This window comes from Mesoplodon bidens, assembly GCF_964165515.1.
Source record: "Mesoplodon bidens genome assembly, chromosome: 11".
Taxonomy (NCBI): domain Eukaryota; kingdom Metazoa; phylum Chordata; class Mammalia; order Artiodactyla; family Ziphiidae; genus Mesoplodon; species Mesoplodon bidens.
Window position 1 is genome coordinate 5,324,696 of NC_138167.1, and position 25,380 is coordinate 5,350,075.

Genomic DNA, 25,380 nt, shown 5'->3' on the forward strand with positions numbered 1-25,380 from the left:
CACGGCCAACAGCACTACAGCTCAGGCCTGAACAAAGTTGGTATAACACAGGTACTTCCTCCACAAGGCATGTCCCAGCCTTCTTGTGCGTGGGAACCTTGGCACTTCAGTGCTGTGCTTGGGGGGCATTTTAAACAGCGAAATCACCAACAGAAAGCACAAACGTGAGAAAAATGTGGCACCAAATAGACTGTGAACAGGAGAGACTGAGCTGAAGCAAGATGGCTGAGCTACTCCCTGTTCAGCTGGGAACATGAGGGTCCAGCAACTGACAGCTGTCACTGCTCTGCACACACTCTCGAAAGACTGCAAAGTACTTTGAGTAATGATTCGGGGCACTGCAAATAAATTTTAGCAAGTAGGTGAGTTCGCAAATACGGAATCCACAAATAGTGAAGATAACTGTATAGAGGAAGTCCTTGGAACAGGGCCTGGCATGTAGGAAGCACTGGATGAATACTGGTGTTAACTTTGTAAGCTTTAGGATACCTACTGAGATGGATATTGCTATTCCCACTTAATAGATGAGGAAAGGGAGCGTCTGAGAGCTTAAGGATCCAGACCAGGTCACAAAGTGGGTCAATGGTGGTGTCAGGACTTGAGCCCACATGTGGGCCTGGCTTAACCCTTTTCTACGCTGCCCAGAACAGGGACCCCAGCTCTTCCCAAGCTGCCTCTGCACAGGCTCACACAGGCTGGTCCCCTGCCCTGCACACAAACATCATCGCCTGTGTTTACACAGAGCTTCCTTTCCCAAACCCCCTTGACTCTGAGACGCCTTAGGAACAAAGAGATTTCCCGGTTTCCTGCCCGGGCCCAGCCACCAAGGCAGTCTGGCACAAAGGCTTGGGGACGAGTAGCTGTGGGTCTGTGGATCCTCTCGGCTGGCCTTACCCAACCGAGAGCAGAAGTCCCAGGAGAAAGGAAAGCGAGACGGGTGCTGAGGAGGAAGAGGGGCCCAGCCCCGGTGAGCAGGGAGCACAGGGGAGGCTGGGCAGAGGGAGGGACAGGTGTGAGGGGCAGAGAGACCCTGGTGCCCACATCCCCCTAGATCTTCAGAGAAGCCGGCACCCACCTGGACCAGACAGGTAACCCTGCCACCCTCTCAGGCCGGGAGTCTCTGAGTGGGTTTGACATCCCCTCTGAAAGCTGGAAAGAGGTGCCATTCTGCAGCAGTTTGCATCTCTGTTTACCTGTTAACAGGGGTCAGTAAACTATGGGCTGAAGGCCAAATCCAGCCAGTGGCCTGTTTGTGTACAGCTCACCAGCTGAAAATGGTTAGTATGTTTTGTTTTTTGGGGTTTTTTTTTGCGGTACGCGGGCCTCTCACTGTTGTGGCCTCTCCCATTGCGGAGCACAGGCTCCGGACACGCAGGCTCAGTGGCCATGGCTCACGGGCCCAGCCGCTCCGCGGCACGTGGGATCTTCCCGGACCGGGGCACGAACCCGTGTCCCCTGCATCGGCAGGCGGACTCTCAACCACTGCGCCACCAGGGAAGCCCTGGTTTGTATGTTTTTAAACGGATGAAGAAAGAGAGAGAGGGAGGAGGAGGACGGAAGACTCTATGTCACCCACAAAGCCTAAAATAGTTACTTTTTGTAGAAGAAGTGTGCGCGCCCCTGGCCAGGACTGACCCAGCTGTGGCGGCCCTTCACCTACGCATCCCTGGCGCGTGACATTGGGTGTGTTATTCAATTTCTGGAAGGCTCGGTTTCCCCATCTGTAAAGCCAAGGCGGGAACAGCACCCGTGTCCCAGGGTTGTGAGAGTGAAGTCAGGTGTAATGGATGCCAAGCCCTCAGCCCAGAGCCCCCTGTGCTCCTGCATGTGGCGCATTCTGCTAGCCGATGGCAACAGCCGTGGTGGCACCAAGTGTGTGATGGGAAGATGAGGAAAAGAGTCCCCTCCTGACCAGCTGACCTTCCCCATGTCACAGAGAAGTGGGGAAACTGAATCACGGGGGTGACTCATCTGAGGTCACTCGGCTATAAACAGGATGTCACCAGGGCCGCTTCCCACAGACCTGTGAAGACCCTTGGCGCCTCCCTTCCACCCCCCGCCGCGTCTCCCCCACCCCTGCTCTCGCGCCCCTGCCCTCCGCACTTCTCCACACTTCTGTCCTGGGTCCCACTCTCACAGGACCTTGCTCTTCTCAAGAAGCTGATTGCCCTCCACTGCTGTGTTAGTTGCCAACAACTAAAGTCATTTCCTATCCTAGGGGTATTTGCATTTAACACGCACCTCCTAGACCCCCAAACATCCACAGGTATTTCTCTCTAACTGTGTAACTCCAGGCACAGTGACAGATGTTAGGAGCTGGGATGAAAATCACAGATGCCACTTCAAACCAAAGCATCTCGGGAATTCCCCGGCGGCCCAATTGTTAGGGCTCCACGCTGTCGCTACCGTGGCACAGGTTCAATCCCTGGTCGCGGAACTAAGATCCTACAAGCCACATGGCGCAGCCAAAAAAAAAAAAAATTGTGACCAAAGTCTCTCAGATCCACTATCCAAATTCTGTCTCACCCGTTTAGCTCACACTCTGGAGCAGACAGACAAATGTAAACACAGGATTTGACCACTGAGTCCAGCTCTGCTGTGGTCCAGCTGGCCCCCCAGTCCCCTCCCTCACCAGCCTCCTGAAGTTGAAGGATGCAGGGTCTCTCTGAGGTCACATAAGAAGGCCCAGGCCACTTCCATCTTTTGAGATTACCGGTACATATATTTTATAAAATGAAGAAATGCCCCAAGCAGGGTTATGGAACTTGTGGTCTATTTTAAACATTTACTTGCAAAGTTTACACTTTCGACCCCAAAGGATAGTGCAATCTAACGGTGCTGATTCTCAGAATAATTTCAGGATTTATAACAAATATTCACGTATCCTGAACTCTCAGGCAAAGTGGTCTAGTGGGGAGATAGAGGAGAGTTTCCAGGGGAACAGCAGCGATGTCTTTCAGTTCCGTGGGCGTGTCTCTGTGATGACTGCCGCTCACTTTGTTGGGAGATGAAGTCCATGAAAATGAGACAGGAGTCCAGGGGTGAAGCTCCTCTCGCCCGGCTCTCCACGGAACTCCTAGACGCCCTCCTACAGCTGAGCCTGGCTGAGTGGCTGCTCCCGCCCGAATCCTGGACCGAGTCTCTCTTGCATCAAGCCTGCCTGGAAGGCCATCCGCTTCTCCTCCTGGCTAGGTGCAAATTCCCTTTCTGTTCCACAAGACCTGCCATCACCCTGCTCTGCCCTCTCTCCCTCTCTCTAGTCCCTGGAGAGTCACCAGCTGCTTCTTCTCCTAGTGTCCAAAGCATAACTCAAGTACTGTAAGTACTGGAGAGGAAGAGGAACTTTACAGCTACAAACACTGCCTCGGCCAGGTGATCAAGGTCAACATCAACATCATAGGTCATAGTGATAGAACATACCCTTGACATGTAATGAAAATGGGACTTGACCTCTGTGATCTTCCTCCCCAAAACCCATAACCCCAGCCCAATCATGAGAAAAACATCAGACAAATCCAAATTAAGGAACATTCTGCAAAATTCCCAATTGTCAAGGCCATCAAAAACAAGGGAAGTCTGAAAAACTGCCACAGCCACGAGAAGCCTAAGGAGACAGGAGGACTAAAGGCAATGTGGGATCCAGGGTAGGATCCTGTAATGGAAGAGGAACAGTAGGTGAAAAATAAAGAACTCTGAATAAACTGTGGACTTCACTTAATAATAAGGTATCGATATTGGTTCATTAATAGGGACGTGTGTACCACATTAATGTTAGATGTCAATAATAGGGGAAACTGGGCGTTGAGTGTACGGGAATCCTCTGTACTACGTCTGTGCAGTAATTCTGTGAATCTAAAATTGTTCTAAAGTTAAAAGTTTATTATTAAAAAAAATGACTTATAGGGCTTCCCTGGTGGCGCAGTGGTTGAGAGTCCGCCTGCCGATGCAGGGGACACGGGTTCGTGCCCCGGTCCGGGAGGATCCCACATGCCGCGGAGCGGCTGGGCCCGTGAGCTGTGGCCGCTGGGCCTGTGCGTCCGGAGCCTGTGCTCCGCAACGGGAGAGGCCACAACAGTGAGAGGCCCACATACCGCCAAAAAAAAAAAAAAAAAAAAAAAAAAAAATGACTTATGAACAAGTGGCTCTGTTTCATCCTTACCCACCTCCAAAGCACAAAGTACTAGGCTTAACTACAGGGCCGAGTGGCAGGCGGATACGAACACAGGCTCCAGCCTCAGACACGTGAGGTCTGAGACCTGGCTCTGCCACTCACTGCTGCTGTGTCCTAGGGGGGTTACTGGACCCCTCTAAGCCTCAGGTTCCTTCATTTTAACGGGAAGGGGTGGTAACTATAGCAACAATTTCGTGGAACTGTTGACAAGATTAGTGTGTAAAGCCCTTAAGTCAGAAAATTTTCACTGTGCTGTTGATCTGTTGTGTGGCTGGGACCTAAGGACATCTGGGCGCACGGTTGCCCGTCACGGGGAGAGCTGAGTGGCCAGAGGCCTCCACCACAAAGAGGGTCACGTCCTCTTGAGGAGGATGGAGTCCAGGGCAAGGGGAGGAAGGCAGGTCTGGGAGACCTCCCGTAAGTGACCACACTCAGGGGCCTCCTTGCAATGCGGGGAAGTACAGGGTGTTGCGTCCACTACAAAGGCTACAGAGGCATCCTGGTCTCTGTTCATGACCCAGAGCACAATGGCCGGAAGAGCCACTCAGGGCCCAGGCCCAGCAAAACAGACAGCGTCTGCGCCACCCCTCGGAGTCCCCACCTCTCGCAGGACCGCTGGCTACACCACCCCCCACGGAAACCGCAGGGAACCTGGGCCTCCAGCGCCCTCACCAGCCAGGCCGCAGCAAGGCCACCTCAGAGTGGCCAGGCCAGCAGGGCCCTGAGCCCACCCCTCGGAATTTATGGAGCACAGCTGTCCGTGGGCGGCCCTGGGAGGCACCTGCTGTCCAGACAGGTGGGCAGAGGCCTGTGCTGGGCCAGCTGGGGCGTGAATCCTGACGCTGCCACATGGCCTTGAGCAATCTCTAACCCCTCAGTGTCTCAGCTTCCTGCCCCGTCCCGGGGAGAACAGGCCTGTCTGCAAAACCTCACACCCTGGGACTTTCCTGGCGGTCCAGTGGTTAAGACTTCGCCTTCCAATGCAGAGGGTGTGGGTTTGATCCCTGCTCGGGGAGCTAATATCCCATGCCTCACGGCCAAAAAAACCAAAACATAAAACAGAAGCAATATTGTAACAAATTCAATAAAGACTTTAAAAATGGTCCACATCAAAAAAAAAAAAAAAAAAAAAAACCCTCACGCCCCAGGAATCAAAGAACCCAGGTGGATGGAGGGGCAGAGAGCCCTCCAGCCCCCCAGCTTTCTCACTCTCCAGGCCGCCCTGCGGCTCCGCGGCTCCACACAGCAAGCAGCAAGGGTGCTGGGGGGCCCCGTGTGCTCTTCAACATAGAACCTGCTGATCCCTGCAGGTGAGGGTTGGCCCCATTTGAATGATGTGGAAACTGAGGCCTGGGGGCTAAAGTGACCTCAAGTCACCCATCAGGTCAGTGACAGAGCTGGTCCTAGGGCCAGAATCCTCCTCTAGTGCCTCTTCCTCACCTCAGAGCAGAGAGGCTTCACTGCTGTCCTCAGCTGAGTCGGCACACCGGATTCCTGAGTCTTCGCCTGGCCTGGGCTTGACGCTTCATCTCTGTGACCTCCTGGTCTTCATCGACTGTATGGGGAGTATAAGTACGAAGAACATCCAATTCCTTTGAGGGACTTTGGCGGTCTCTGTGGGACAGACAAAACAAACAAAACCGCCACCTCAGTTTCTGCCCTCAAGGAACGTAAATTATAACAACAATAACTAAAGCTTGAAAATCGCCCTACAGTCTGCCTTTCCTTTTCTCGCTTTTCCTCCAAAGCAGGCAGGTGTAGTTAGTGCTGTTTTACAAACACGGGCTCGAGATGGAAGGGGTAGCCTAAGTGAGAATTGTGACGTTCTGACTGAATCCCATTGTACCTTCTACCTGAGGCACCATCTCCAAAAGAACTAGAATGTAAGACAAAATTTGATGATGACCATTGCTTCATGTAGGACTCTCTCAGCTGCAAGTGACAAAAAAAAAAAAAAAAAAAAAGGTGGGGCTGGGGGAAACAAAATAGGAAATAGGAGCTCATTTAACTGAAAAGTCCAGGGGTCAGGCTGGGCTGCCTTTCAGTGCAGCCTGCCTGGGACCTCAAAGACCTGAATTCTCTCCATTTCTCAGCAGCTGTCTTCCTCAGGCCACATGTGATAACAAATGGAGACCGTGGTTCCAGGGTTTGTGCCTCCAGGTTCAAGCTCATCAGGGAGGAACCCCTACCTCTCCCGCAGAAACCGCAGCTGAAGTCTCCCTGGCTCTGGGTGGAGCCCAAATCCCTCCCCAAACTCATCACCGTGGCTTTGGCGATCCATCGTGGCTTTGGCCAGTGAGGCTGAATTACAGAGCTGGATCAACCGCACCCAAAGCAAAAGGGCAGAGAGAGGGTGGGGAGGGAGAGAGTCTTAAAGGAAATGTGAGATACTGGAGGATAAATACCCCAACTTCAGTCTCCTCCTGCCCTCCAAACAGACGGTCCAGGAGGCCGGGTGAAGCAGTGTACAAGGTCAGAGCAGGTTACAGAGGGTTGGCAGAGGAAGGCAAACAGAAAATAACCAGCACACCAGGGTGGGGCCTAGATTCACCCCCGCCCGCCACTCTTGGGAGCAAGCCCGAGTTCTCAGCCTGGAGTAGCAGGTGCTCTGGCCACACTTTCTCCCTCCGACCTCGGTCCCCTCTCTCACCACCCCGACGCCCAAGCCCCTTACCCCAGACCGACACAGTCCATCCCCAACTTCCCGCCTTGCCAGCTGCTACTCCCTCTGCTTGTAATGTACTCTCTCCCTTCCCCACCCCCTCCCTTTCTTTACAGGTCGAACTCCTATTCATCCTTCAAGGCCTTTTTCTGATGGCACCTCCTCCATGCAGACTGCACCAAGTCCCACACTCAGAGTATCTCCTCTGTCCCCACAGCATCCCTACATAGAGCCCATCAGAGCAGCTGTGGCCTTGTCCTGGGACCGTTTACCTGTCTGTCTCCCTGTCCGGCTGTGAGCTCCCTGGGGCTGGGGATTGAGTCTACTCAGCTCTCCGTCCTTGGCTCAATTGCACTGTCAGGCACATAGTCGGCCCATAAATATTCACTGAATATATGAATAAAAGATGAGGAGAAGACTTCTGTGTCCTTCTCATCCCCCCTGCCTTTTTCTGGTCCCGCAACAGAGAAGCACGCAGGCAGGAGTAAAGAGAAAGAGGGGCTTGTACCCCAGCAGCCCCTGGCACTTTCCTCTCCCAATCCAGTTTCAGGCTCCGCCTTACATAACACGGGAAGCCTTTCTCCTTGGCCTTTCTATTGCTGGAAAGTGCTATAGGTGTGAGCTGCGTGGACCTGAGGAAAACGTGTTATCCACCAGGCCCTCTACCCTGCCCCCAGAGCCCCAGGGCTACGTGGGCTGCCTCAGCAGGACTTTCTCCGGAGCACAGCCCCACACGGGAGAGGTCCCTCCGGACCAGCTGGCGTGATCACGAGGGGCACCCTGCTGCCCCTGCTGATTAAGCACCTACATTTGTCACAGCCGCTCTGACCAGCCCAAGGGGGCAAAACTTCTTCCTTCCTCCTTCATTCACATAGTCGTTCATTTACAAACAGGGTGTCACACACTGAGGACACGGCAGCGAATGAACACAAAGGACCTACAGTCTAGAGGGGGCGACAGATGCTGAACCGGAAACAATCTGTGTGATGAGACCCGCAAGAAGGGGAGAGGGGAGGGGGAAACGAGACGACAGCTGAGGAAGCCGGAAGCAGAAGGGTCCGAACGGGCAGCTGCTCCTCCCCTGCCAGCCTCAACTCCAGAAATCAAGGGACCAGGAGACAAGCATCAGCGGGCAGGAGAGGCTTTGCATCCGTTTCCTCGGGGGCGTCACAGAGGACCACAGGCTGGGGGCTGAAGCGCCGGGGATGCGTTCTCTCACTTTCTGGGGGCCAGCAGTCTGCGATGGAGATGCGAGTGGGTTGCCTGCTTCTGATGGGCAGAGTGGGAGGGCAGTGGAGCAGGTTCTTGTTTTGTTGACCCTTAGCCCTGCTGTACTCCTGAGAGGGCCACTTCCCTAGCACATTTCCGGGCCTGGCTGACTCACTGGACAGGAAGGGAAGGGCTGCAAGGGCTGGCGGCCGACCAGGGACCCCTCATCTCTGGCCACGCCCGACACAGCCTCCTGGGGGAGCCCACGCACACCAGCCCTCCCCTCTCTGTGTGTCCTGCCTTTGCTAGCAGGTGGCCACTCAGCCCTCTTGGGTAGGGGGATGCCACATGGGCCCAGCTCTCCCTCCCTGGATGGTCCTTTATCCAGGGGCCCAGCTGTCCTGAGAGGCTTCCACTACAAGTCACTCATCCATCCACACACTGAGCCCTCGCTTCCCTTTCAACAAATAAGTATCAGCACCCACCGTGGACACCATCTAGGTCCTGGAGATACAGCAGCAAACGTAAGGACTAGCCACGGCCCCCGTGAAGTTCACATTCAAGTGGATGGAGACAAAGACCAGAAAAATCAACATATACCACGTCAGCTGGGGATAAAGTCAACAGAGGGAGCAAAGCAGGGGAGACGACAGGGACACATGGAGTGGGCAGGGCTGTGCCATACAGCCAGCCAAGAAGCCATCTCCGATAAGCGTCCTTTGGAGCAAGGCCCAAAGAAGGAAGGATCCTGGGGGAGAGGGATCCAGCTGAAGGAAGAGCAGGAGGCCAGGTCAGAGGGGCAGTGTGCCTATCAGTTTTAAGAAACATCCTAGGGACTTCCCTGGTGGCACGGTGGTTAAGAAGCCACCTGTCACTTTTTTAAAGTGTGCATGGATATGTATTACAGGGGGGAAAGGTGGGGAAATGTATAGTCATACACAGGGGGAAGAAGAAAGGAACATGCATGTCCCCTTGTTGGTTATATGCTGCAGGAATACATGCCTCTCAGCCTTTGTTGGTTCTGAAGCTTCCTGAAGTGTGCTGACATCTGGGCTGCACAGAGACCCTCACCTTCACTTTCACCTCCTCTTCTAGAATTGCTTCACTCTATTTCCGTATATATAAATATGTCATGAGGATTATTAATAATGCTAATGATATGGCTGCAAACGGTGCCATATACAAGGTTTGGCTTCTTGGAACATTTATAAACCCAAACCAGTACCTGTCACCTCTTATGTTGCTTCCAAATCCTTCCATTTTAAGTAACTTCTTTTTATCTTACAAGTCGGCCTGATTGACCTCTGAATTTCTCCACCCCTAAAAGCTGTGCCCGGTTCTCTGGGTCAAGCTGGATGGTGACGAGCAGCAGCAACACACACTTCTCTTCGCTTCCTCCTGAAATTTGCTTAAAGCTGAGATAAGTAAGGATTCTGACACTAGTGCCTTGTTCCTGGAGCTAAAGTCACTCTATGGATGTTTGCTTATTAGTTTCAGGACCCAAAACAGCACAAGTCCCTCCTCCTCGATAGCTCCTTCACATCTCAATCCTGCAGTCCTTACTCAGGCAAACTGTGCACTGCCAGAGGGGCCCCGGGCTCTGCCACACACCCAAAGGAGGTCTTCTCAGTGTATTTCTAAATGGCCTTACACTTGGTAGAAGAAACTGAAGGGTTACTCCAATGCAGTTGCAGTCTGCAATCTGCTAAGGCAGGGCTCTCATTTGTGTCCAAGTTGGCCTGATATGGACTGCATCTGGTTTATGTATAGATGGGTCCTGTTGGGGTATGCGCACAGACATGTGAGTGTGCATATGTATGCCCTTTGTGAGAGAGAGAGATATATATATTTACATATCTATATGTAAATATATATTCACACATCTCTATATATTTAATGTATTGCACATGTATATTTAAAATATATATGAAAGAACTCTAAAAAAGAAGAACCCATCTGCCAATGCAGGCCACATGGGTTCGAGCCCTGGTCCAGGAAGATCCCACATGCCGCGGAGCAACTGAGCCCGTGGGCCACAACCACTGAGCCTGCGCTCTAGAGCCCGCGAGCCACAACTAATAAAGCCCGCGTGCTGCAACTACTGAAGCCGCGCGCCACAACTACTGAAGCCGCGCGCCACAACTACTGAAGCCCGCGCGCCTACAGCCTGTGCTCCGCAACAAGAGAAGCCACTGCAATGAGAAGCCCGTGCACTGCGACAAAGAGTAGCCCCCGCTCACCGCAACCAGAGAAAGCCCGTGCGCAGCAACGAAGACCCAATGCACCCAAAAATAAATAAATAAATTTATTTTAAAAAATAAAAGAAACATCCTAGAGTCCAGGGTGTGTGTGTTGGGGGAGGGTGAGTGGGGACCAGATGCACCGTTAAGGTGTGGGCATCATATCACAGGCCCTGAGGAATTGGGGTTTAACCCTGAGGAACTGGAGATTTTAAAAGTTGAAAACAAAATGTCCCATGTCCGCAAGGAGCTTCCTGTCTAGAATCAGAAGTGGAACAATCCCCAGCAGGGGCTACGTTGACAGTGGGATTCCTGCTAAAGTTTCTTGGAACGCAAGAGTGTTCTCTGCCAGCCCTGGGGAGACACCCCTGTCTCAGTTTAGAAGCCTGCTGTTCTGCGTCAGGATCGGCTTTTGACTCTTTGTCCCCAAAGCGGGTGCTTGTTTGTTTGTTCATCATAAATTTAAATTGAGGGGGAAAGTGTCGTAATATCTCGGTTAACCAGTTTGCCTCAGAGAACTGAGCTGATCCAGCCACGGCCAACCCCGTGCCATGGAAAGTAGAACACAGTGCATGCATGCGTGCATGGGGCGGGGTGTGCATCAACACACTGCTGTCTTCCTTCGTCCCTGCCAGCTTTGGGGTTTTCCAGGGACTGTTCCTCTCTTCTGGAGGGAGGGGCAGGGGGCGGGTACAGGAGATGGGGACGGAGTTGGGAGGCACACTGGAGAGTGTCTGTGGCAGAAACAGATTGTGTACAAGCAACCGGGGCCACTAGAGAGAGAAATATGAGCAGAGCCCATGTAAATGTACTGACCGAGAGCATTCCTGTGGTTCTAAGTGTGTGGGAAAACAACTTGCAGATCTGGACAAGTTCACGCAGGGAGGGGTACAGTGTGGTGGACCAGGGCCAGAACTAAAAATAAGGCGGTGTTTCTATGCCGAGGGGAAGCGTTAGCATCTGTGGGGCTGTGGCAGAGGAGAGGGGAGCTTCAGCGCCCCCAGGCACAGTGAGGCCAGAGAAGAGGAGAGGGAGGGCTTGGCCAGGCCTCCGTCTCAGCACTGAGATAGGATGATGCTCCCCCAAAGAGGAGACCTCTCTCCTCTTCCCAGCTGCGAAGCTGAAGCCCAGAGAAGGCAGAAGTCGGGCAGGGAAGGACTGAGGCAAAGGCTGTCCCACCGCAGAAGAAAGACTCCAGGCGTTACTGCTGGCCCACCCTGGAGGCTGGCCCATCCCTGCCAGAGCAGCAAAGAGGGGTGGGGCCGCCTCCAAACCTCCTCCCCAGGGAGCAGTTAAGGAGCCCAGGAGTGGCCTGGAGTGGAGGGAAGGGACCCAGCACTTACTGGGTGTTCACTAGATGGGGGTGTTTTCCAGGATCCCACAACGATCCTGAAAGGTGGGTATTTCGTTCCTTTTTCACAGATTATGGAAACAGGATTCTGGACTTCTCTGGTGGTCCAGTGGTTAAGACTCCATGCTGCCCCTGCAGGGAGGAAGGGAGGGAGGGAGGGAGGGAGGGAAGGAAGGAAGGAAGGAAGGAAGGAAGGAAGGAAGGAAGGAAGGAAGGGAGGGAGGGAGGAAGGGAGGGAGGAAGGAAGGAAGGAAGGAGGGAGGAGGGAGGGAGGGAGGAAGGAAGGGAGGAAGGAAGGAAGGAAGGAAGGAGGGAGGAGGGAGGGAGGAAGGGAGGGAGGGAGGGAGGAAGGAAGGAAGGGAGGGAGGAAGGGAGGGAGGGAGGGAAGGGAGGGAGGAAGGAAGGAAGGGAGGGAGGAAGGGAGGGAGGGAGGAAGGAAGGGAGGGAGGGAGGAAGGAAGGAAGGGAGGGAGGAAGGGAGGGAGGGAGGGAAGGGAGGGAGGAAGGAAGGGAGGGAGGGAGGGGAGAGGGAGGGAGGGAGGGAGGAAGGAAGGAAGGAAGGAGGGAAGGAGGGAGGGAGGGAGGGAGGAGGGAGGGAGGGAAGGAAGAAAACAGGGTTCAAAAAAGACTCACAGACTCACATAATCCCAAGGCCACCCAGCATGTCAGTGGCAGAGCGGAGACTGGACCCCAAGGCTCTGCCCGCAAGCCTGCACTCCTTCTGCCACCTGTCACTCATCTAAAAGGCAGAAAGGGAAGCAGAGCCTTTCCAGGTGGCCCCAGAGGGCAGAACAGGGACAGGGGTCACAGGCGGGGAGGAAACCTTTGTAATAACCAAAACTACCCGACAGTAAGCGGCTGGCCTCAGGAAGCGGCAAGCTCACGCAAACGCTGGCTGCTGGGGACCGTGACCGGGATCCAGGAGGTTCCCATCACTCTCAGGGTCTGTGCCATGTGGAAGCAGCACGCGAGCCTGCCCTGCCTGGGTCTGACATTGCCCTTGACCTGCCCTTGGTGTGGGAAGGAGGGAACCTTGAGTCTGGGAAGAAGAGAACCGTCTCTGGAAGCTGCCTGCTAATGGATCAATCATCCAAGCAGTTTGCAACCCTAATATCCAGCACCAAGCCGTGGGAACAGAGCCTGGCCCTCAGGCTGCTGAGCACCTTCTAGGGAAATAGGGCTCCCACACAAAGGGAAACAAGCAGCCAGACCCAGGCAAGAGAGGGTGTTTGCTGCAGAAACAAGGGCTAATTTATCTGCCGCCTCCCAGGTTTATAAGGAGTCAACAGACAGGACAATGGGGCCTGGAGAACCCAGGGAAAGCGCCTTGTACTGATAATTATAGAGTTAATAGTGTTATTCACAGCTGTCTTTTTTTTTTTTTTTTTTTGAGCATTTACTTTGTGCCAGACACTGTGCTGAATGTTTTGGATGCATTGTAGGATTTAACCCCCAGAGCACCCCTGTGAGACAGGTGCTTTTATCGCCTTTTTACGGACAAGGAGACAGGCCCAGAGAAGGGATGTAACTCGCCCAAAATTGCACAGCGAACGTGGCAGAGCCGGGACTCAAGCCCAGACCTGTCAGACTCCAGACCCCGAGTACAAGTGAGGAGCTGGGGCTTCCGCCACCTCTGCCCTGATACAGAAACAGCTCCAAGATAAAATGGAATCGTTTCCTGTTGCTGCTTAACAAATTAGCACAAACCTAAACACACGTTTATATAATATTTGTGTAGGTCAGAAGTGCGAGCTAAAATCAAGGTGTCAGCAGGACTGCCTTCCCTTCTGGAGGCTCCAGGGCAGAATTCATGTCTTTGCCTTTTCCAGCTTCAGGAGGCCAGAGTCAACCCTCAGTATGTGGTCCCTTCCTTCGGCTTCAAAGCCAGCTTTGCCATGTCTCTCCGACCTTTACTCACATCTTCCCCTGACCACAGCCAGCGAAGGCTCTGATTTTAAAGATCCACATGACTAGACTGGGTCCACCTGGATAATTCAGGATCACCTCCCCATCTCAAAGTCCCTTTTACCATGTAAAGTAACATATCCACAGGCTCCAGGGATTAGGGTGTGGACATTTTAGGGGCCATTATTCTGCCTAGCACGTATAATAAAGTGGGGGGAAAAGCAAATGCACCAGTAGCAAGGTACTTAAAAAGGGAGGGAGGGAGGAGGGAGCAATTATATGTATTCGTATTTGCATAAAGGATACATAAAACCAGCACTGGTTACTGGAGGAGAACCAGGCTGATGGGGGACAAGGCTGGATGGTGATATTTTGGGTTATTACAGAAGTGTTCAAACACACACAAAACTAGAGAGAACAGTCTAGTGAATCCTTCTACCCATCACCCAGCATCAACAGTTACCACCGTTTTGCCTTCTAGTTTCATTTATCTCCCTACCTTTTGGGAAAGGACTGAAAATGTACAGCAAATCCCACACACCGTATCATTCTAGCTTTAAAAACAGATGTATATGTATAGCTGATTCACTTTGTTATAAAGCAGAAACTAATACACCATTGTGAAGCAATTATACTCCAATAAAGTTGTAAAAAAAAAAAAAACTTCAGTATGTAGCTCTAAGAGACAGGGGGTTTTCAGAAGTATACCACAACTCCATCATCACACCTAATACACTTAAAAATAGTTTCTTACTATCATCTAACACTTAGTTTATATTTAAATTTCCCTAATTGCCTACAAACTTTTTTTTTTTTTTTAATAATTGGTTCGGTTGGATCAGGACCCAGACAAGGCCCTCATGCGGTACTGGGTTGAGGTAAGTCCTAAATTTCTCTCAATCTATAACAATTTCCAGGAGATACACTCTTCCCTCTCTACACTTTTATATCTTTATTTCTCAATCATGTAAATGAATGATCTACACAGAAGTTACATTCGGGAGACAGTACAAATCTAAGGCTGCGTGAGAGTTAAAGGATGCAGGTGAAGAAGAGCATCCCAAGCAGGGGACTCAGGAGCAGAGAGGACGGGGGTGGGGGAGGGGGGGCCCCGCCGAAGCCCCCGGAGGTGGGTGGAGTCAGGGAGCCCAGGGGTCCAACATTCTGGGGGGTTTCCTGGTCTGCTTGGCAGAGGTAGGTGGAAGGGTTGCAGGGACACCAGCGACAGCCTAGGCTGCAGCATCCTGAGGAAAGTCCCCAAAGGGGACTTTATAAATAAATAAATAAAAGGATGATGCAGCCTTATCTAAAGGTGCAGTTTGCCGAGAAACCACAGGAAACCCACTACCCACCAAACCGAGCCTAGTGTTACACCAAAGCACCCCCAGACCGGACAGCGGAAGACCTTAGAGGCGGATAATCCCGAAGGACAGAGGAGCCGCTGAAGCTCCCAGGGGTGAGAGACCTGAGCTCTGTGCCAGCTCTGCCTTCAGCCATCTGCAGGGTCCTGTGAAGGTCACCTGCAGATGCAGCACCTTGAGAAACCATGGCTGGGGGAGCGGGGAGTGAGCAATAGTATGCCCCAGCATGTGCTTGGATTTGCATAAAGAAGGTTACATAAAAACCAAATGAGACGGGCTTCCCTGGTGGCGCAGTGGTTGAGAGTCTGCCTGCCGATGCAGGGGACGCGGGTTTGTGCCCCGGTCTGGGAAGATCCCACATGCCACGGAGCAGCTGGGCCCGTGAACCGTGGCCGCTGGGCCTGCGCGTCCGGAGCCTGTGCTCCGCAGTGGGAGAGGCCATAGCAGTGAGAGGTCCGCGTACTGCAAAAAAAACAACAACAAAAAAAAACCCAAAATGAGAGTGGGACTTCCCTGGTGGCACAGTGGTTAAGAATCCGCCTGCCAAGGCAGGGGACACAGGTTCAAGCCCTGGTCCGGGAAGATCTCACATGCCGCGGAGCAACTAAGCCCATGCGTCACAACGACTGAGCCTGTGCTCTAGAGCCCATGAGCCACAACTACTGAGCCCACACGCCACAACTATGGAAGCCCGCGTGCCTAGAACCTGCGCTCTGCAACAAGAGAAGCCACAGCAATGAGAAGCCCATGCACTGCAACGAAGAGTAGCCCCACTTGCGGCAACTAGAGGAAGGCTGCACGCAGCAACGAAGGCCCAACACAGCCAAAAATAAATAAATAAATTTATCAAAAATAAAAAAACAAATGGGAGTCAAAGAGATCCTGAGTACAGAAGGAGCAGTGGAAATTCTCCCCACTTAACATTGCTAAAAGCCAGATCCCAAAGCCCCACTCCTACCACCACTCCCCATATTATTCCTGACTGAAAGAGGGGTTGCTGCAGGATGAATAGGAGTTTGCTGGGAATAGGAAATTTACTGTAGACGACGAGAATGACAGAGTCAAAGGAAGAGAGGCAGGAATGAGCCCAGGGCGTTCAGAGAATTAAAACGAATTCAAAATGCTAAATCAATGTGGGATCTTAGATTGGACTCTGGGACAGGAAGAGGACATCAGTGGAAAAACAGGTGAAATCTGAATAACATCTGCAGTTTAGTTAATAGTACTGTACTTAGTTTTGACAAATAAACCACTTTTCTTTCAGATGTTGACATTGGGGGGAAGCTGTACTATCTTTGCAACTTTTCTGTAAACCTAAAATTATTCCAAAATAAAAGAGTTAGCAAGAAAGAGAGAGAAGGAAAAAAGACAAAAAGAAGAGCAGTACAAAATGGCTAAAGCATAGAAGTTGCCAGAAGGGGGGAACGGGTGATGGGCATTGGCAGAGGCCACCTTACCAGGGCCTCCTGTGCCCCACCACGGGGTCCAGACTCCACCTCTCTGCAGGCAGTACCCCACGGCAATGTCCCCTCTTTCTGAACCCCTCCCACAGGCCCCAGGGGGACACCAGCCACAGTTTCTTACCTTCATGTTCATCTTAACTATATTTCACCTGCCCAGATGTGCCTGAACACACACACACAAAGATCCCAGGTCTGCTACACACACACACACACACACACACACACACTCACACACACACAGCTCATCTAGGAGGAGCCCTGTGTCCAGCCTCTAATCCCCCCCGGGAATCTAGAACCATCACCCAGAACAGAGGTCAGCAGCCATCCCCATTCCCCGTGGTGGAGGAAAAGCAGTCATCCTCCTGGCTCCGCAGCTGAAAAGGGAGCCTCAGAAGGACAGGCTCCAGTAAAGGCAGGACCAAGACGCAAACTCTCCACCTGTCTTCGGCCCCTAAGACTCAGACGCTCAGCTTGCTGGGGGCACCTACAAGATGGCACAACCCCTCGGGTGTCACCTGCAGTCCCTTCACCCACCTCCACAACCAAAGGGCAAGAAAGACAGAGAGAGCACCAATGTTCACACAGCCATTTACGCCATGCAGAGGTAGTTCAGCACCCGGGTCCTGGAGCCAGATCACCTGGGCTCAAATTCCGGCTCCGCTGCTTCCTAGCAAGTGAATTCATGCGGCCTCCATTTCCCCATGTGTGAAATGGACGTAGTAAGACTCTCAACCTCAGAGGGCCGTTTGAGGATTAAACGGGTTTACGCATAGCAGTTGTGCCCATCCAAGTGTTCGTTCTTTGGGCTTATTTTTTCATCTAGTGTCTGCAGAGTACCTACTGTGGGTACTACAGGAGCTGATCATCTATTGGGGGACATTTTTTTAAAAAGATGCATGAAACATGAAATTACTGGGAATTCCCTGGCAGTCCAGTGGTTAGGACTCCGTGCTTCCACTGCAGGGGGCACGGGTTCGATCCCTGGTGGGGGAACTAAGATCCGCATGCCTCGCGGCTCAGCCAAAAAAGAAAACCACACACATGAAATTACCATCCAGGACAACGTCTGATCGGAGTCTAGTGGGTAATTCAGAAAGAAACTACTACAGGAGTGCTGAGAGGGAGGGCCAGCGCAGACTGGGATGATGGAGGATTCGGGAAAGGCAGGGGCCGAGCTGGCCTCAAAGATGGGGGCTGCTTATGGGGGAGAAGAGAAAAGGATGGGCCAGGGACTGGGGCAGAGAGAAGAGGAGGTGGGAACCCAGCCATAGGTGTGGGTGTGCATGCAGTGTCCCAAGAGAGGGAACAGAAGTGTAAATACTATAGGTAATGACAAGAGAGCAGAGAGCCTTTATGATGAGCTTAGAATCAGGACATGAGCCTTTCATACATTCAGAAAATATTTACTGTGCACCTGCTGTGTGTCGGGTACTGTTCAAGGCCCTTGGGATACTTCTGAGAACAAGACGGTCACAGTCTCTGCTCTAGAGGAGTTTACATTCCGGCGGAAGGAGGCAGATTATAAACAACACACATACTAAGAAAATTCTTTCCTCTGTGAGAAGGTGATAAGTGTGATGGCAAACAATTTAGCAGTAAGTGGAGCCCGAGAGGTTTTCGAGCAGGAAAAATGAGCGAAGCAAAGCTTTAGGGGTTACGACAAAAAGATGATATTAAATATTAGTTACTGGGGCTTCCCTGGTGGCGCAGTGGTTGAGAATCTGCTTGCCAATGCAGGGGACACGGGTTCGAGCCCTGGTTCTGGGAAGATCCCACATGCCGCGGGGCAACTGGGCCCGTGAGCCACAACTACTGAGCCTGCGCGTCTGGAGCCTGTGCTCCGCAACAAGAGAGGCCTCGACAGTGAGAGGCCCGCGCACCGCGATGAAGAGTGGCCCCTGCTCGCTGTAACTAGAGAAAGCCCTCGCACAGAAACGAAGACCCAACACGCCAAAAATAAATTAATTAATTAATTAAAAAAATATTAGTTACTTACAACTCTTCGTCACCCCCCACCCAATCTCCTAAAGTGGACAGATCCTGAGACACATGATTTGTTTTGCTGAGCTGGGGTAGTGGGAAGTGGAGGATGCAGACTGGAAATGCCGAGTGACAGCTACGTTGCTCCCCGTGAAGCGGAGGGCAGCGGCCAGAGGCTGGCAGGGGCTGGGCAGGGGTGCAGGAGACCAGGCAGGCATGGCTGCACAGAATGGAAGTTTGAAGAAAGATCCAAAAAGCATTTTGAGAATGGTGTTCTCTGGCATGCAAGCTGTCACCCCTCATTCAGTTCTCCGTGAAATCTTCATAAACTCCATACTCCGCGTGGGTGGTCTCCACATGGACTACGCGTGTGTTCAACACACTGAAAAGAAGTTATGGTGGGAGGAGGGCGGCCCACGGCAGCCCAAGCCCAGTGACAGGGCAAGGCAGTGGGTCCAGTGATGTGTGCAGACTGGATGAGTGAATGACAGGAAGGCGGGTAGGAGGATGGGACAGTTGTTTGGACTGAGGAAGGGCTTCGAGGACACGGCCCCACCTTGGGTGGAGCGTGAGGAAGGAAAGCTGAGCCATCAACACGGAGCTGGACTCAGAAGCCCTGAGGTCTGCTCTTTTCTCTAAATCCCTCTCTCTTGGGTGGGGAGGGATAAATTAGGAGATTGGGATTAGCATATACTCACTACTATATATAAAACAGATCACCAACAAGGATCTACTATAGAGCACAGGGAACTCTACTCAATATTTTGTGATAACCTACATGGGAAACTAACACAACATTGTAAATCAACTATATTTCAATTAAAAAATAAACAAATAAATAAATAAACTTCCTCGAAAAAGATAAAAAATTTTTAAAAGACACCAACAATCCAATAAAACCCTGTCATTTGAACAGAGAAAAAAATAAGAAACAAAATAAATCGCTCTCTCCTGCCTTAGGCTCGCTTCTTCATTTTTAAATTGGACAGCCTCGGTGGCACCTCCTACCAGTGACGGGAACAGTGTGGGCCCAGCAGGGGCAGAGGAATCCCAGGTGAGAGGAGGGGTCGGGGCTGACTGCAGGGTGTGGGCAAGGAGAAGGGCAGGCGGCCTCTTGTGCAGGGAGGCCCTCGGAGATTACGAAGTCTGATCTTGATATTTATTTTGACATGTCTATGAGTATACTATTGATTCTGTGACAAATTACCACAAATTTAATGGCTTAAAATAAGCACACGTGACTTTACCATTCTGCATGTCAGAAGCCCAAAAACGAGTCGGCAGGATGACATCTGCTCCCTCTGGCAGCCCTAGGGGAGAATCTGCTTCCTTGCCGTTTCCAGCCTCTGGAGCTGCCTGCATTCCTTGGCTTGCGGCCCTGCGTCCTTCCCATCTCAGCCTCCACCTCCACGTCTCCCTCTCTGGCTCTGACGCTCCTGCCTCTTCTTCTAAGGACTCGTGGGATTACACTGAGCCCGTGAGTACAGGCCACGATAGCCTCCCCATCTCAAGATCGTAACGTAGTCACACGTGCAAAATCCTTTTTGCCCTGGAAGGTAGTATCTTCACAGATTTGGGGGGTTAGGATGTGGGCATATTTGCGGGGACATTAGGGTTAGGGAAATGCTCTACAGGCCCTCAGATATCACGATGAATTTAAAGAAAATTTCAAAGGAAAGACGGTGGGAGGAACAAGGGGGGATGCACGTCCAGGGAAAGAGGGGAACACAGGACAGAGGAGCCATGCCTGAGGCAGACCCACTCCCTGGCAGTTTTTTCACAAGTTTGCAGAGGGCTGCTATGGGCCGGCAAGGGACTGGACGCTTGGAGAACACAGAAACTAACCAATCGCACGTGTATTTAGAGGAACTCGCCTCCAAAACGTGTACACAGGAGAGATTACGATGAAGGCCAATGAGTCACACAGGAAAGATCCAAACAAGGTAATCCACGGAGGAAAAGACCGAGTGTTCAAGGCTTCACGGAGTGGTGACATTTGAGCTTAGTAAGAGGCGCAGCAAAGACGTTTCTAGAAGGGAAGGGAGTGAACCAAGATGGTGCAACCCAGGGACAGCAAGGGAGAGGTGTCTAGAAAGAAGGGCTGGTCAGCAGGGTCATGGCAAGGAGAAATGGCCACCAGTGTGGCAGCTGGGAGGCCTTAGTGGCCCATGAGAGTGGGTTCTCCAGCCGCCTCCCATAGCGGGAAGCAAGAACGGTCCCAGGCAGATGGGTGTGGCCAGTCCTCAGCTCCCCAGCCCTGTGTTCAAATCTTACCACCAGGTGGGGCACAAGAGCCAAAGTGAACCCTCAGCCAGAGCAGGGGTTTTTCCAGAAACAGGATGTCCTGAGGGAAGGTAGGAAAAGTTTTCCCACTCCATCAACACAGAACCTGGAAGGCCTCACTGCCTTCATGTGACCTCTGACTCAGGGGCTTACCCAGATTTTCCCCTTCCAGTTAAAGCAAACCATATTTTTTCCATTGCTCCCTTTCTTGGTTGCCTGTAGGACTCAACGCCTCTAACAAACACACTTTGGGGCGGAGGCTCAGGGCACCACACAATAGAGGGGACCTGACATCTCCTAATTCAAAATGTCACTGTACAGGCCCAGACAGAGGAGGTGGCTCGTCCAAAATAAACCAAAGGGTGGGATCAAGAACAGAATTCAGATCTCCTCACTCACATTCTCAGGACTCCTTGATTGTACGTAATTTGATGTTTCACCGTAGCCCTCTCCCACCAACGGTTTCTTGAGGGTAAATAATAACAGTAATAGTAACAGTAGCCAACATTCCCTGGGCACTCCAGTGGCAGGTGGATGACCTCAGCCAGGGCTCACAATTACCCTTAGGAGGAGTTTCTGTTATAAGCTTCAATGTTTGCTCAACGCCTCCCATCTGGGCTTGTGAATGAGGAGGTGGGGCGGGGAGAGGAGAGGAGAATATAAAAAAGATAAAATCCTTTCTCTCCTTAGACCTGTTATCCCAAGGCAGGTGGACTCTGGCTGAGAACAGCACCGTGAGACCTCGTCTGGTTTCCGGCCTCAGCACCCCACACCCTGCTGGACCCCAACCACCCTTGGCCACGGTGGGTCAGGGGCAGTGACCTGGCAAAGAGCACCAAAACTCCTCTGCCCGTGGCCACCACTGGCAACATTTAGGGAACTTTGTTTCCGCTGCTGCTCCTTCCCAGTCCTCCTTCTTTCCCTGTCTCACCCACTATGGTGGTTTCCCCAGCAGCTGCCTGTGGTTTTGTGCCTGTGCCTTTCCACATGCTTCCCTCTGCCTGGAGTTCCCTCCCCAGCCTTGTCTGCTGGCCCGCCTTCCAAAGTCAGCGGCGGTGTCCCCCTTGCTGGAAGCCTCTCCCGGCTCCGGCAGACCTGGGTACACACCCCAGCCCCTGCTATTTCCTAGGCCACATCTCCCCGTTAGCACGAGTTCGTGTGCCTGACGCACCGTGAGGCCAAACATACCAAAACGTCGGCGTTTGGAGCACAGGAAGGTTTATCAGGGCAGGGCCATGCAAGGGGACGGGTGGCTCATGCCCTAAAAAACCCCCAAGCTCCAGGAAGGATTTCGAAGGGGTTCAGCAAAGCTTTTTTAAAAGCCAGGCAAGGGACAAGGGTCGCAGGGTCTGTGATCAGCTCGTGCACAGTTCTCTGATTGGCTGATGGTGAGGTAACAGGGCGGGGTCACAGGGGGTCACATGACCAATCCTTAGGCTCCAGGAGGCCTGGGGCTATGTGTTCAGGTCATCAAGTAGTTAACATCTTCCCTTTGGTGGGGGGGTTTAGCATCTGTAAAACAACTCAGGAAATGTGCATCAAATACTATTACCGTAGGTACTTAAGAGAGAGCTAAAGCAGAGGATATGGGGGAGGCCTGTCCCAGGAAGGCCCCATAGGGTCCTGCTGGGTTACACCACAAGCAAAGACCCCAGGGGCTTATACTGGTCTGGCCTGCACTGAGATTTTTCCAGGTGAGATAGAGGGCGTGTCGTCTTAGCATCGGGTATGTACAGGACACAGAGCAGGCTCTCCAGAAACACTGCAAGAAGAAATGAATGAAATCCTCCTGGGCTCCAGCTGGCCTGACTCTGATCTTGCCCTCGCTGCCCCCTCTCCTGGTCTGCCCCCCTCTCTCCAGCCTCCACCCCGTTGCCCCACCCCTTGGTCTCTCACCTGAACTACTCCACAGCCTCCTAACGTACCTCCACGGGTCCCCGGCTCACCTTCATCTCCTGCTGCCCCCCTCCCCAATTGCAGGTGCCCTGATACACCTCACCTTTCAGTCTAACCCCCCAAAGCTCTGAGCCAAGGCCTGGAGATAAGAGACAATGGTCCTTGTCCTCAAGGAGCCTCCTGCCTGCTCCTCCTCTCAACCCCCAACCGCCCCCTGCCACCAGCCACCCAACTACCTAAAGCACAGGTTCCCTGCTTATAAACACTTCAGTGACCCCTCACCCCCGCGTGCAGAGTCCAGGACCATGAGGCACCTCTAGTTACATCCCCACCTACACCTCCCCACACGCCTCCCCCAACTGTAAGCTCCAGCCCAGACCCCAGACGGCCCCAGCCCCAGCTTTGCTTGATTCTCCCATGATTGCAACCACTTTTCCTGGGGTTCTGAAGCATGCTTCCCAATTTGGGTCAAAGGCTCCTCATTTAAGCCACCCTGGCCTTTAAGCCTCTCTCCTTGACCTCCTGTAACACGCTCATCCCCCTCCTGCCCTAAGGACATACCCTCGTAACAGGATACTGAAGTGTTTTCCAACGAATGCATCAATGAGACAGATCTAACAACGATCATAAACAGAGCAAAATATGTACTTTAAAGTAGTAACGCAGGCTGTTTCTGGTGAGTGTTATTTTGAGTTACTTTTTTTTTTTCCTTATTGGTATTTTCTGATGTTTCGGTAATTGAGCAGGTTTTGTTTTTGTAATTAAAAAAACCACCAAAGGAAACTTCATTTTGAAAAAAATATGAAAGGGTTTTGGGATTTCAAAAGTAGGGGGAATCTCCTCATCCTCTGGTGAGAAAGAGGAAAGGAATGTTTAAGGGGCCATAGAATTTCTACAAGTGAAGATGGGAAGGCAGGCCAGCCAGAGGGCACACACCACATGCCAGGTGCAGACCTGGGGTGCTGGGGAGGGCAGAGTGCCCCCTACAGATGCAAGATGAGGAATTTTAACTTATCTCATTGAATGTGGGGAGCTGCAGAAAGAATTTTTTTCTTCCAGTTTTACTGAGATAGAATTGACCTACAGCACTCTATAAATTTAAGGTGTACGACATAGTGATTTGACTCACATACATCATGAAATGATTACCACAGTGGGTTTAGTGAATATCCACATCTCATACACATAAAGAAATAGAAAAATATTTATATTTTCTCCTTGTGATGAGAGCTCAGGATTTATTCTCTTAACAATTTTCCTTTACAACTTGCAGCAGTGTTAATCATGTATTATATTGTACATTACATCCCTAGTACTTATTTACCTTATAATGGGAAGTTTGTCCCTTTTGACTACCTTCATCCAATTCCCCTTCCCCTCCCCTCCCCACCTCTGGTAACCACAAGCCTGATCTCTTTTTCTGAGTTTGTTTGCTTGTTTTTGAAGTATAATTGACCTACAACACTGTGTTAGTTCATGATCCATAACACAGTGATTCGATATTTCTATACATTTCAAAATGATCACCACAAGTCTAGTTACCATCCGTCACCATACGAAGATATTACATAATTATGGACTATATTCCCCACACTGTACATTTCATTGCCATGACTCATTTATTCTGTAAGTAAAAGTTTGTACCTCTTAAATCTCCCTCACCTAATTCTCTCCTACCCCTACCCCCTTCCCTGTGGCAACCACCTGTTTGTTCTCTGTGTCTATGACTCTGTTTCTGTTTAGTTGTATTTGTCTGTTTTTTAGATTCCACATGTAAGTGAAATCATACAGTACCTGGCTTTCTCTCTCTGATTTATTTCACTCCACATAATACCCTCTAGGTCCATCCATGTTGCTGCCAAGTGGCAAGATTTCATTCTTTTTTATGGCTGAGTAATATTCCATTGTGTGTATATACATTTTCTTTATCCCTTCATCTATTGATGGACACTTATGCTGTTTCCATATCTTGGCTACTGTAAATAATGTTGCAATGAACACAGGGGTGCAAATGTATTTTCAAGTAGTGCTTTCATTTTCTTTGGATAAATACCCAGGAGTGGAATTGCTGGGTAGTTCCCTTTTTAATTTTTTTAAGGAACCTCCATACTGCTTTCCATGCACCAATTTACATTCCCCCCAACAGTGTTGGAGGGTTCCCTTTTCTCCACATCCTCGCCAACGTTTATCATTTGCGGGACTTTCTTGAGCGGGGGAGAAACACCCTAAGCACTCTGGCACTGGACCATCAAAGAGGTAGCAGTGGGCAGAGTCAAAGGGCAAGAGGGCGGGTGATGGGCAGTAGAGGCAAGAACAGAAGCCAGGCTACAGCCTTTGTCTTCTCCTCTGGGCCACCTGAACCTCAAGTTCAGGAAGCACTCCCGGGCTGCCCGGCCCTCAGACATATTACTATTCAGTGATGGTATCTGAGACTTACTCCCATAAGCCTCCGACCGATCTTCCCACCTGGACGACGAGCTTCTAATTCCTCCTGCTCCGCATGATGTGCCGAGTTAACAGTGTGTTTCACGAGTGAAGGTTGGCAAGGAGCCGCCCCAGGGAGACATAAGGCCAGGCAGCTTCTCTTTAAATCGAGGCCAAAGCAAGAAGAGCCCTCATTCTGCGGGCAGCCGGCCTTGGGTTAAGGGACCTCGGCCCCGACCACCGGGGAAGGTCTCCCAAAGTAGAGGGCTCGGGAAGGTAGGAAACCAGGCGACAGCCGGAAGGGCGAGGCCTCCACTTACTCTGGGACGAAAGCAGCCGAACATGACCGACTGGAAAGACCCCAGCAGTGGTGGGAGGAAACATGGAGGACGGCGGGAAGTCAAGGCCGGCTGACTCGGTGGGAAGGGCCGAGCCA

General features: G+C 51.7%; 1 long non-coding RNA gene across 2 annotated transcripts; it reads right to left on the reverse strand.

Moving 5' to 3' along the window:
- Positions 1-2,765: 2,765 nt before the first annotated feature.
- LOC308625057 lies at positions 2,766-25,341 on the reverse strand. Of its 2 annotated transcripts, none has more exons than XR_014017047.1 (3): positions 24,958-25,341; positions 4,137-5,785; positions 2,766-3,905 (listed from the first exon to the last, which is right to left on the reverse strand). It is a non-coding gene; the product is annotated as an uncharacterized lncRNA (long non-coding RNA). The 2 variants fall into 2 exon arrangements; XR_014017048.1 differs by lacking the exon at positions 24,958-25,341 and adding an exon at positions 11,626-11,759.
- Positions 25,342-25,380: the final 39 nt, after the last annotated feature.